Source organism: Triticum aestivum, chromosome 4A (genome assembly GCF_018294505.1).
Source record: "Triticum aestivum cultivar Chinese Spring chromosome 4A, IWGSC CS RefSeq v2.1, whole genome shotgun sequence".
NCBI classification, from domain to species: domain Eukaryota; kingdom Viridiplantae; phylum Streptophyta; class Magnoliopsida; order Poales; family Poaceae; genus Triticum; species Triticum aestivum.
In genome coordinates this window covers 261071323-261083426 of record NC_057803.1, presented here as the reverse complement: position 1 = coordinate 261083426, position 12104 = coordinate 261071323, and the positions used below count along the sequence as shown (strand labels likewise).

General features: G+C 43.4%; 1 long non-coding RNA gene across 1 annotated transcript; it reads left to right on the top strand.

The window, feature by feature from the left end:
* The first annotated feature begins 1506 nt into the window (after positions 1-1506).
* LOC123085930 (uncharacterized) lies at positions 1507-4982 on the top strand. The gene is made up of 2 exons (XR_006440152.1): positions 1507-1934; positions 3191-4982. It is a non-coding gene; the product is annotated as an uncharacterized lncRNA (long non-coding RNA).
* Positions 4983-12104: the final 7122 nt, after the last annotated feature.

Genomic DNA, 12104 nt, shown 5'->3' with positions numbered 1-12104 from the left:
CGGTTGAATCGGGGGTGTCGGAAGTTGGTATCAGAGCCGACTGCATGTAGGAACCCCCTTTTCAACTCCTTGGCCGAAGTTGAGTCTAGCCTTTGAAAAATTGATTTACTAACATGGTTGTGTGGCTTACGGGCCCACGTCACCATTGGGTGGTATTAGGATATTTTATTCCTCGTCTATACTCTGGGAATCTGATCTCTCTTCTATTAGGGTTAAATGATTTTGCTAACTTTAATGTTAGGTTCTCATAAATACTTTTTCTCGGAGAGCCCCTCACTCTAGCTGATTGCTTGGTGCACCAGAAGATCATGAAGACACTCTTCGATGTTTTCCCGAGACCCTTGTGCCCTTCACCATTGCGACCCCTACCACCGATAAATCATTATGGGTAACAACCTACATTTGTCGTTCTTACCTTCATCCCTGTTGCTCTTGTGATTAGAAGATGCCCCAAAATACTATTCGATCTTCCAAAAATCATCTACATCCTATTGCGCTTGAAATTTTTGCTTGATTACATCGCGGTTACACACATAAGTCTAGTAATCATATCAACACCCTTTGTCACTATCATTTGAGTCCGAATATGTTGCGGATCCTCACAATCCTCAGTGGAACCCTAGAATTCATCCTTCCGGCTCAGATGTTATTTTGAACAGGAGCTGGTTCTCGAACAATCAAATTATCGTCGATTATACCCCTAAGTCTATTCAACTTATCCATCCTTGATCTAAGCGTTTGCTTTTGATCCCTTGTTTTGGAAATCATAATTCCTTTGCATTCGAGCTTTGAATTAGTCAGTTGTTTCTGTAATCTGATATCCTTACATTCTTTCTGCTTCTAGTGAAGTACCGATACTCACATCAGATCCCTTGTGGACCACCAGATCCTTTGTTGGGTTTTATCCGACAACACCTTTCATATTGACTAACCTTGTGAGCCTTTCCTCGGATACATAATGCTTTGGTAAATTGTATCCCCTGCTCTTGTCAGCCATACTCTGCTTCTGGGCTTGAGTTATTTACTCGTGAAGTTTGTGGTGTATGATACTAAGATGCCCCTATGGGTTGAATCTATGTCTTCCCTAAATCCGTGTGAACTCGAAAGTTATGCGAGTTATACTCTACTGGCTTTTCGCCAGGGAAAATTTCAACTCTACAACTTCTTTGAATGCGAGAAGTGAATGGAAGGTTGTGCAATAGAGAATTGGGAGTCGACCTTGAACCTTTGTGTTTATGCCCATGGACCCGAGGAGGAACTTATCATGGAAGCTTCTTGTTATAATAATAATCCCCTTGTGAGAAGTTCAGCTTGTATCTATTTTTGGTCCTTTCCAACCGTGGTTCTGACTATATTTTTCTTCTTTGATCCCATTTCTTGGACAAGTTAAAGTACTGGTCTTCTGCAGGTGTTTTCACCCACTACAACAAACACCCCTATATAGCAACACATGTCCTGCAACGACGATAACACAATGTGTTGTTTGATTGAACCCACCTTCCCCACTTAGCGTTAACCTCCCCGTACCCACCTCCATCTCTACCCACCTCCATCTCTTTTTGCGCTGTCAATGCTCGGTCACGAAGGGTGAAACCTCCCTTCACTAAAACAAATCCGGAGACACAATCAGCAGCCAAGGTTCCCATCGCCGCCGCCGCTCCCTCGCCCTCGGCCGCCTGCCCTTGCTCCTCCTCCAAGCTTGCCTCCCTCGCCAATTTCACGGCTCCTCGGGGATGCACACTGTGTACGTCTCCCATCCTCCTGCATCGGGGAAAGCATCGCTCCCGCCGTTCCTCCGGCCGATCGTAGATGCAGACGTCGCCGCCGTTCTTCCGCGCGACCGGGGATGCAGATGCCGTCGTTGTTCGTCCGCATAGCCAAGGACGATGCAAGTACTGACGGACCCCTCCTCCTCAACTGCAGGAGTTCAGCAGGTCTTATTTTGTCCCCCCCCGCATCTGCTTTTCTTTATTTGTATCCTCAAGGCTTTGTTCTGTTCGATTTATTCCCCAAAGGGAACTAATCAACACATGGATTCAGTGGATTCCTGCATGTCACTCGGATCACTCGGATCCCTTTAGGGATTGAATCCCTTGCATCAACTATTACCTCCATATAAATACTATTCGGTTATATACAGGGTTTGACAGGGATTTAATTATTGTATCATGATGGCAGACACCAAAACACAGAGATTTGAAGCACAAGTACTCTTATTATAAAAAATCATGAAACAATGTACGTATAGATCCCAGTTAATGTACCATCACATTGCTATTTCTGAACAACCACATGTTTGTTTACCATGATTATTGCTAGTATATATATTTTCTCATTTAATAGTGAAGCAAAAGCTTATTTGCTTGTTGCTTCCTAGTTTAAATCTTCAATGCAAAGGAATTACACAGTTACTAATAAGCGGAGTATACTGTAATAAATATATGTAGTAATCAACTTTGATTAATACTAATAAGTGGATTTCAGAAATCTGGAAAACAAAAAGCCAAATACATGCCCACAACAATTGATTAATTGGTGAGGAGAATGGGATAATTCAGCCCTAGGTAGGATGTAGTAGGAAACTAGGATCAAGAACTGTCTCAATCTAACCCTAGCCTATAACTTAAGAAGAGGAGAAGAAACAGAAGCGAGATGTATGTGTGCTGCCGTCACCGTCACTGCTGTCAGGAGATGGCTGCCCTGTCCCTGTCACTTCTGCCTCGCGGTGCAGACTCGCAGTGTTTTATTCCTGTCCAATCCATGACTTCTTTCTATGCATGAATCTCTAATGCAAGGAGAAGACCCTCTAGCCTCTATGAGCGCTCGCCGAAGCTAGTGCCGCCGGCAGCAACTACGCCATCATGTACCTTGCCCACAGCCCCTTAAACCTCTCACCAATGTGTTCGTCCTCCCTTCTTGTCCCCGTGAAGGGTCAAAGTGCCAGCTAGCATTCTAGCTCTTCCATCTTTTCCATATTTGGTTAGCTAATCTTCTAATGTTTTGACCCCAACAATTGATTCCTCACAAAATTTATATCACCGTTTTGCCTCCTCCTCACCCTTATTCATGTGGAGCTAGCAAGTTATTAGAGATGGACCAATCATAAGTGCCATTACTTTACTGTTTGTACCTACAGTTCTACTTCTTGATTTTTCTGTGTGATTACTTTACCTCGGCTCATTGATTTCAGGTGGCTCTTTCAAATTATAAGTGGATATAGAATGAGGTATCCTGATCTTTTAGTTTTGGTTCTTTCAATTGTTTTCCTCTTACCTCTAATGAATTTATTTATCATATATATCCTTTTGTTTCCTGACTGAATCACATGTGGACCAGTATGCACTCGCCTCATTGCATTACTATTTATAATAGGGAGATATTGTGCCTTCTGCATTATAACAAATGAATGCATGGCATGTGTGTTTGGCTCAGCTACCTTGGATTGTGTACGTGATATTTTTGGAAATGTGTTGTGTAATACACAAATACTTAAGTATGGATTATTTCTACGCCCAGCACAAGCGACCACTTCTCAACTTTGTTTTATTTTCACAATTTTTGTTTAGTGAGTAACTACTCCATATTTGGTAACTTGAGTGTCCGCTTCTGACAACTGGATATTAGATGTCTCATTGTGCCCACACTCCCGATCATTCTACCAATCAGGTATGCCTAATCTTTCTCTGAAATGACTACACGGCTGTGTCCATGGAGCCATGTGTGACTCTCATGTGCGAGGTAATAAAATACATCTCTGCAAGTAATGGCTAACTAACGATACCATTGATCTCACATGCTATTTGGATGTTATGTGTGTCACGTGTCTTGGTTTGAGTACCCAGTATTACATAGGCACTACCTTGGTTCTCGGAAATAGTTTAGATATATCCTCGTATGCTTAAATTTGGCTAGAGTTTAAATGAAATCTCTTAGCTATAAGATAACATAGTATACAGAGTGTTCTAAACTACAGATGGGGTGATGATCTAGTTTTTTTCTTTCTTTGTGCTTTCAGTTTGGTTGCCTCTCGCCAAGTTTTATTGGAGAGAACATGTGACCATGAGTTGATAACTCCAACCATCCCAAATTTGAAGATGCTCTTTTTTCTGTTGTTGCTTTTTTCAGGTTCTGAGAATCTTATTCATGGATCAGGAAAATATAATTTGTGACTTTGTAGTTCTTAGGTAACTACAAAGTTTTGCATGATGTACATTATTTAAGGATTTTTCAAGTTGTTCGCACTGAGATTTTCTCCTAATACAACATAGCAAGCATGGCTAACGAATCATCCCAAGCTGAGTACTACATGAGTAATGTGACGCAAAGCTGATTAGTGCAGAGATCTCTAGAAAATGGCGATGTTCAACATTTTAGTAGTCAGTACTATTGGTTACGTACTTGTCATTAGCTAGTTGCTGAATTCATCCACTGTTATTATAATATAATGTTTGGATACTTTTCAGTAGCAAAGACAAGCTGATAGTTTTCACAATGAACATCCACATCCAATAGATCAAAGGTGCTTGGTATTTTGCTTTTCAAAGGTGAAAAAAATAAAATTAGTACACGAATATAGGTTGCATATAATCTGCAATGTTTTTTTAATAAATTCATGTTAAAGAAGTTTTTCTATTCAGATTGTTAATTACCCATTTAAATTTTACTTCTATTAGGCTGATTTTCTCTACTAGAAGTTACTCATCTCATATTGTTGTTGTAACCAAGATAAATTTACGACACATGTCTCAGATGTTAGTTGCAAGGTTAAGAATGGAGCTACTACTACAAGATAATTAGAGTGCCATTTTAGGAGCAATGCTTCAAACATTATAGTTGATTGCAAGGTCAAGAACTACTAGATATAGTTTCACCTCATGTAATCGTTGGATCATGTTCTTTGTAATGCAACATAGTCTATTTAATATATGAGATTTGTAATCTTTGGATCATGTTCTTTGTTATGCAACTTATTCGATTAAATATATGAGATCTTTTGGTTTGTTATATTGTGCCTCCTATGCACTTCTGCATTGACCTAATAATTATGGATAACAATATATTAAATGCCATTAATTGTTCATGTTATCTAATGAAGTCATTGCAATGCTTCGTTATGTCCATTTAATTAAAAATCCTTTTGTGTAGGGTCGGCACCAACGCATATGAAGTGTTGTTGGACTCTAGCTTTATATATTGCTACCTAACAACGCTTCTACATGCCGTTTACCAATGCATGCATATATGTTGTTGTTGGTCCTTCCAATGCCACCAACGGCAACACATAATAATCCGTTGGTGTAGCCCTTAACAACACATATATGGAGATAAGACAACACATTTATGCGTTGCTGTAGGAAGGTTCTTGTTGTAGTGACCTGTCCAACCTCTATCCTATTCTACCATCGAGTATTACCCTCCGGTGTCTCGAGAATATCTGGGAACTACGTAACTTCTTATGAGTTCTTCATCAACTATTATTTCTCACCGGTTCCAATTTTCCACAGATTCTGAGTTGTTAGACAGTCGAGAACGCCGATAACTGATTCGAGTCCACACTTGCATTTCCATTGTTTCGTTTAACCTTTCTTGTAACCTAACATATCTGAGCAGTGATAATTCTGTGCTTATGTAAACACCTCGGTGTACTAACTCTGTAACTTAGAGCTTGTTACTATTGTTGGTGACATTCTGGTAGCCACCGATGGACGAGAACATTGCCTATTGGTCCGCCTCATGTTAACGAGTAGGAAAATGGTTCTCTTCATCCCTCGCCCTTGGTACCAACGTTGTTGCCAACATAACTTAGAGGCTATCCTCTGACCTGCCTGGATATCATGACCGTACAAAATGTTAGCACCCTTCCTGCTTTTAAACCACATGGTGGGCCCGTAACCCACAGTTCCACAGGATCGAAACCTGACTCTCATATACATCCCTTTTTTCCAAAATTGTTCCTCGCCCTTGGCTTCGTATGTAAATCACAAGCCACCTACCTATGAACTATTCTAGTATCAGACGCAATACTTATACCCATTGATCCGAACCCCTTTCACCCTCTGTTTCAGGCAACAAACAATTGCCTACCCGCTTGAACCTTCTTATTGCACCTTCTTACCTTGCTCCCAATGAATTTATTGAATTTCAACCCGAGAGATGCATCTATGCCACATTCACTGAGATAGACCCCAGGTACCTATCTTGTGTTGAGCTCTGTCCTTCCCGAGTCTTTCCCCCTTACTCCACCCCTTAAATCTCGGGATGTGATTTCTTGTGGTGGAGGAGAATTGTCATGTTCGGATAATTAAGCTACAGTAACCCTCTACTAATGAGGCCACATCACCATGGTTACTGTTGATAAACTCTCGTTGATTCAAACCCCGTTGAAATTCTAATTTAAAATCAAGTCAAACTATAAAAGTTTTAAAATGTCAAAACTAAAATGTTCATAATGTTGCAATTAATCACTGAGTAATTGTCATTGGGACCAACCTCTTTTGGATTCCCAAAGTGCCCCTAGAATTTTATTTAATGGTCCAACAACTTTTAAATTTGGCCTTTTCAATTTCTAAAAATGGTTAGACAACTCCTTTTGTCCTCAAACTTTTTGTGACTGCTAAAAATAATGCGCTTGATTTATGTGACAAGTCTCATATCTAACAAAACTCATTTAGTTTTATAGTTTAATAGAAAACAATAGCTAAAATTGAAAAAAATAAAATGTGAAAAAGGAAAAGAAACAACCCCCCCACGCTGGACCAGCCGGCACAGCTAGCCAACCGGCTGGCCCAGCCGCCCCCTTCTGGCCTACAAGGCCACCCCGACCCAAACCCTAGCGATACCCACTCTCTCCCGCACGATCCCCCACTCTCCCTTGTTCCCTCCTCGCGCCGTCACCCACGACACACACACGCAGGCATACAGGGGAGGGGCGCATTTGTTCGAACCCCTCCTCCCGATGCGTCTACGCCCGAAGGCCGCTGCCGAGCACCGCCCCTCTCGATCTTCGGCCTCGCGCCGCCGCTGACCAGCGCCATCATGCCTAACTGCTTTGCCTTCCCCATCCTCATCGACTACAAAGAATGGATAGAGACTGGACCCACTACAACCTCGGCATCGACTGCTTCTTCCTGACGGCCGCCGTCACCATTGTCGGTCGATCTCCTCCCTTAGCGCCTTCCCGACCTCGCCGAGCTCGTCCACGGCCTCCCCGGGGTGAGCAGCACCTGTTCCCCTTCCTCCTCTTTGGTTTCTTGCCGTTTAGCCACCGTCCCCGCATTTCGGCCACCATGTCCTGTCCGCCATAGCCCCCGCTCCCGTACGCATTCGCGTCGTTCCCTAGCCCCGCCCAGGCACTCCCCTGCACCCACCTGCGCCGACCCTCGCTCGCTAGCCGCATCCGTGCCCGCGCCTCACTTTAACCCACTGCGCTCGCCCGTGCTGCTCTGCTGCCACGGCTGTTGCTCTGTCTACTGCTGCCGCTGCCCACCGCTGCTCCGCCGCTGACCCCCACGCCCATTGCTCGCCATGGCTGTCGGCGTCCTCCTGCCTCATGCTGGTCCTGGTCAGGAGGGGCTGCCCAACCCCTGGCCCTGTGCCGATGACGAACCGGGCCAATGCCCACTGTTTAGAGCAAAAGAAAAATGAAATATGGAAATAAAAATAATAATTAATTAGTAATATAATTAATTAAGTTAATTGGCCTACTTAGTTAGTGTAATTACCTAGTTAGTTGATTAAATATATTAGTTAGTTAACACATTCAATGACAAATGGGCCCCATCGTCCCTTTTGACCAGTCAACCCAGTCAAAGTTGATTGTTGATCATGCAGACTAAGTACGCCATGGCCCCTCCTATCAGTTGCATGTGCATGTTGCTGGGTACACTTCTGTGTATCCGTAGCAATTTAGCTATTTAATATTTTCGAATTAATTTAAATCAGGAAACCTTAAAAACTTTGAAAAATCATTTAAAATAATCCGTAACATAGATGAAAAAGTTCTATAATGAAAGTTGCTCAGAAAGACGAGACAAATCCGAATACATAGTCTGTTCGTCTGCCACACGTCCCTAGAATAGCAAACATGCAACCGCCCCCTCCGATTCATCTGTCCGTAAATGCCGAACTTTGGGAAAACTTTCCCGGATGTTATGCCCCTTCACCGATATTGAGTAGCAGTGCGCTAGAACATGCCTAGCGCTGCTTATTGTCTTGTCATGCATAGTATTGCACTTGTTTTCTCTGTATTTATTGTTTCTCCCCTCTTCTCTCTGGTAGACCCCGAGACCACTGCCTATGCCACTATGATCGACTACGTCGACGATGAACCTCCTTCCCTTTCAGCGGAGCTTCCCGGCAAGCCCCCCTTTGATCATCCCGATATCGCCCATTCCGATCTCTCTCTTGCTTGCATTAGATTTTGCTACTGCAATTGATTGCTCCTATTCTGATGCATATCCTACTTTTGTAACCTGCTTATCGTTACCTACCTTCTTATCCTAAACTGCTTAGTATAGGTTGGTTAGTGATCTATCAGTGACCCCCACCTTGTCCCTAGTGCCCCTGCTTCATCATCTATGACTTGACCAATGTGATCAACGACCATAGCCCGACACCTCACATCACCAAACACCCCCTTAGTTGTACGACTCTGCATAGTTACTATCGAGTGTCAATGGTGATACCTCATAACGCACTCCTGATGATAACTCTATAGTGTAGTTATTCGGTCGTGATCATCGAGGGTGATTCCTCCTTCACCATTCCCGATACGACTCTGTTGTGCAACACCTCAAGTGTGAACCTCGAGGGTGATTCCTCCAAAGTTCAGCTTGACGATTACATTGAGTGGACTCCCTTGAGGGTGATTTATTGGGTTTTCCACCTTGATGTTTTGGACACATGGTTACCTGGACTTTACTTGAGACCTTTTTTAAAGTCGGGTCGGCCCTGAGGGGTACCCACGAGTTGATGTGAAAGTCGGGGTGGGCCTGGAAAGCACCCGCGAGATAATTACATGGCACGACTGGACATTCTGGGCCCTTGGCATAAGTCCACGAGACGGGGCGACAGGGTCACATCAATCGTGAGTCTTTGCTCGTCTCCACGAGCTCCTAATACACTAAAGGTTTGGGTATTTGTTCAGAGTTGGCCACTGGCCTTTACGCACTAACCACCACACGGGAACAGTTATGTGCACTCGGTGTCGTAGTATCAGCCGAAGCTTTCTCAGATTTCTAGTTCAGCATTGTGGGCATGTCGGGCCTATGCCATCCATGATGAAGTGGTGCTCGTCCCGGCACATCGCATAACGACCTGGAGTGCAATGGGCGATGGGCCCAAGACCCCGGAGTGCTTAGGATGTAGACCGGCAGGGACCTCTTTGGTGAGCCAAGGTAGCGCTGCAACATGTTGATCTTCCGAGGCCGGGCATGGACCCAAGAAAGTGTGTCTGGCCAGAGTAATCAAGCGTGTTGGGTAATGTGGTGCACCCCTGCAGGGAAGTTATCTATTCGAATACCGTGTCCACGATAATGGACGTTTAGACATGTGTCCTAATCTATTACAACTAGAACTGGTTACTTGAGAGATGAGATGGATATGTTGGCTCTAGGATTGTTTTATCGCAGGGAGTCGAGGAGGGACATCTGGGCGTTAAAGCTACAACATGTTTATTAAATATAAACTACTATTCTATACTCTTGTGAATGCTGCAAGATGCTTGGAGCTGCTTGAAGATGGTAGTCTTTGATAGGCTAGGCCTTCCCCTCTATTATGGCATTCTGCAGTTTAGTTCACAGATACAACTCTTCCATTTGATACCAATGCATACTTAGTATAGATCTGATGCTTGCGAGTACTTTGGATGAGTACTCACGGTTGCTTTGCTACCCTTTTCCCCTTTCTTCTTTTCGGTTGATGTGTCCAGGTGGTGGATCCAAGGATCCAAATGCCACCTCTTCGTCTACTACTACATGGAGACCACCGATGACCACGAGTAGTTATGAGGTCCTGATGAGGACATAAATACCATTGTTACACCCACAGCCCTGCTGCTATACATACTGGATAAATTACTAGAGCTCGCGCACGCCAATTGAATTATCAAGTACTTTTGTTTCTTGGTAACAATTCTAATGTTCATGAGAATATGATGCTGCCTAAATTGGATACATTTGTTTTGCTTACAAATGAAGGGCCTAGCTTGGACAAGAATGATGAACCTTGGAGCAAGTTCAAGCATGGAGATGATGGCATGCGCAAGGGGATCAAGAATGGAGTTACAAGTGATGATTTCAGGACTTTGAAGGCACCATAAGGAGTGCATGAAGCCTTGGACGAAATATACAAGATGCCACTTCATAAATTTCGTCCAGAGGCTATTCTAGGTGCTGCGTCACCTTATTATTGGGCCAGGCCCATGTATTTTCAAAATACTTAAGTATAGGCTGTTTTTATAGTCTGTATGTGTGGGGAAACAAGAGTTAGGGTTGGTTTCAGACCCCTCCTCCAAGGGCCACAAAATCCCCCCCCCCTCTTCCTCCATATATACAGCCCTTAGGGCGTCATTTAGACTTTGGGTTTTGTTTAAATTAAAAGTTCGCCATAGCTACAACTTCGCGTACTTTGTTTGTGTCCAACGACCAGACCAAGACATCACAGAACCCCACCTTCATTAATAAAGCTTTCCTCTTTTATTCGCAATATCCAGATTGCAATCTCAGTTTCTTGCTTGTTCTTCGTTTGCTCGCAGGAAATAGACCCTCGTGGTCAGGTTGATCATGCTCCAGCGTGGTCAATAACCCCTCGGAAATTGGTTTAGCGATTGCTAAGGTGTGACGTCTCGCACGTTCGTAGTCAGATCGTCAAGGTTGACTCCCACTGAAAACGATAGCCACCATCTCATCGAAACATCGGGACACATTTGCCTCTATCAAGTGGTATCAGATTTCCAGGTTGCTCGGTGAGATTTTACAGTTTTTCATAGTTTTGATCAAGTATGTTATTCATACCTACAGTCCACGAAAAAAGCCAAAAAAATTAGGGATAGTTCATCATATCCGAACCATTCTGAGCCTTTGCATTGTCTTTTCAGTATTTTGCTTTGTTGAATTTGCGGTTGCACCGTCATGTCTAGTTGCTGGTCTTAGAGTCTAGTCTTTTAGAGTTTTGAGTTCTGGTCATAAGTTGTCACGCCGCCGCCGCACCATCATCATCACCCCTGCCATCTACCACCACCGCTTATCCGCCATCGATCCGTCTCCATATACCACCACCAATCTGTATCCATATACCACCACCACTGCCATATCCTACCACCATATATCCACCACCAGTCCGAGTTCCTTTCATATTAGGTTTGTTTTCGAGATCCGTCTAATTTCCAATTCGTGTTTCCTTGCCTGAGTAGGTTTCGGGAAAAAATATTTAGGCCAAAATTTTCACAGGAATTTTTTTCCCTATCCTATTTTTAGGCTTTTCTGAGTCTTTTGAGCCACGTGCCATCATAGTGATTTTTTGTCGCACATTTTCGTCGTCGCTGCCTTGTTTTCCAGAAAAAAGTCAATTTCTTTCGTGCCCATCCTGTCAGTTTGACGAGGGAAGAGTTTTGAGACGCTCGCCATTATAGTGATTTTTCGCAAAAAAAAGAGGAGTGCCAAAAAAACAGAGCGAAAATAAAAGTTCCAGAGTGTGCTTCTCCCTTGTTTATGTGCAGCACTGTGGATTTTGGTAGTGTTCTAGGCTCGCGTCTCTCGCACTGTCTAGCATAGGACCAGCACAATACCATCGTATAGCGTTTATTCAACATTGCATATCTGAATTGATTATTGCTGACCCTTTTTGCTACCATATTATAAGCTTTCCCAGCTCCGCATACATCTATGTTGTGTGTTTGACTCTCCCTGGTAATCGCTCTATCCAAGATTTGAGATTTTTTACTACAACGGTTGCTGATCACGACCTGCTGCTTGGTAAGCACTGGTAAGAATTTGAGATTCGCTTGATGAATTTGTGACTGTCCACCACACCATCGCCACCACTTCCTAGTAGTCTGTAGGATCATATTCTTGTGTGTTTCTATTACTGCTAACCATGGCAGGATC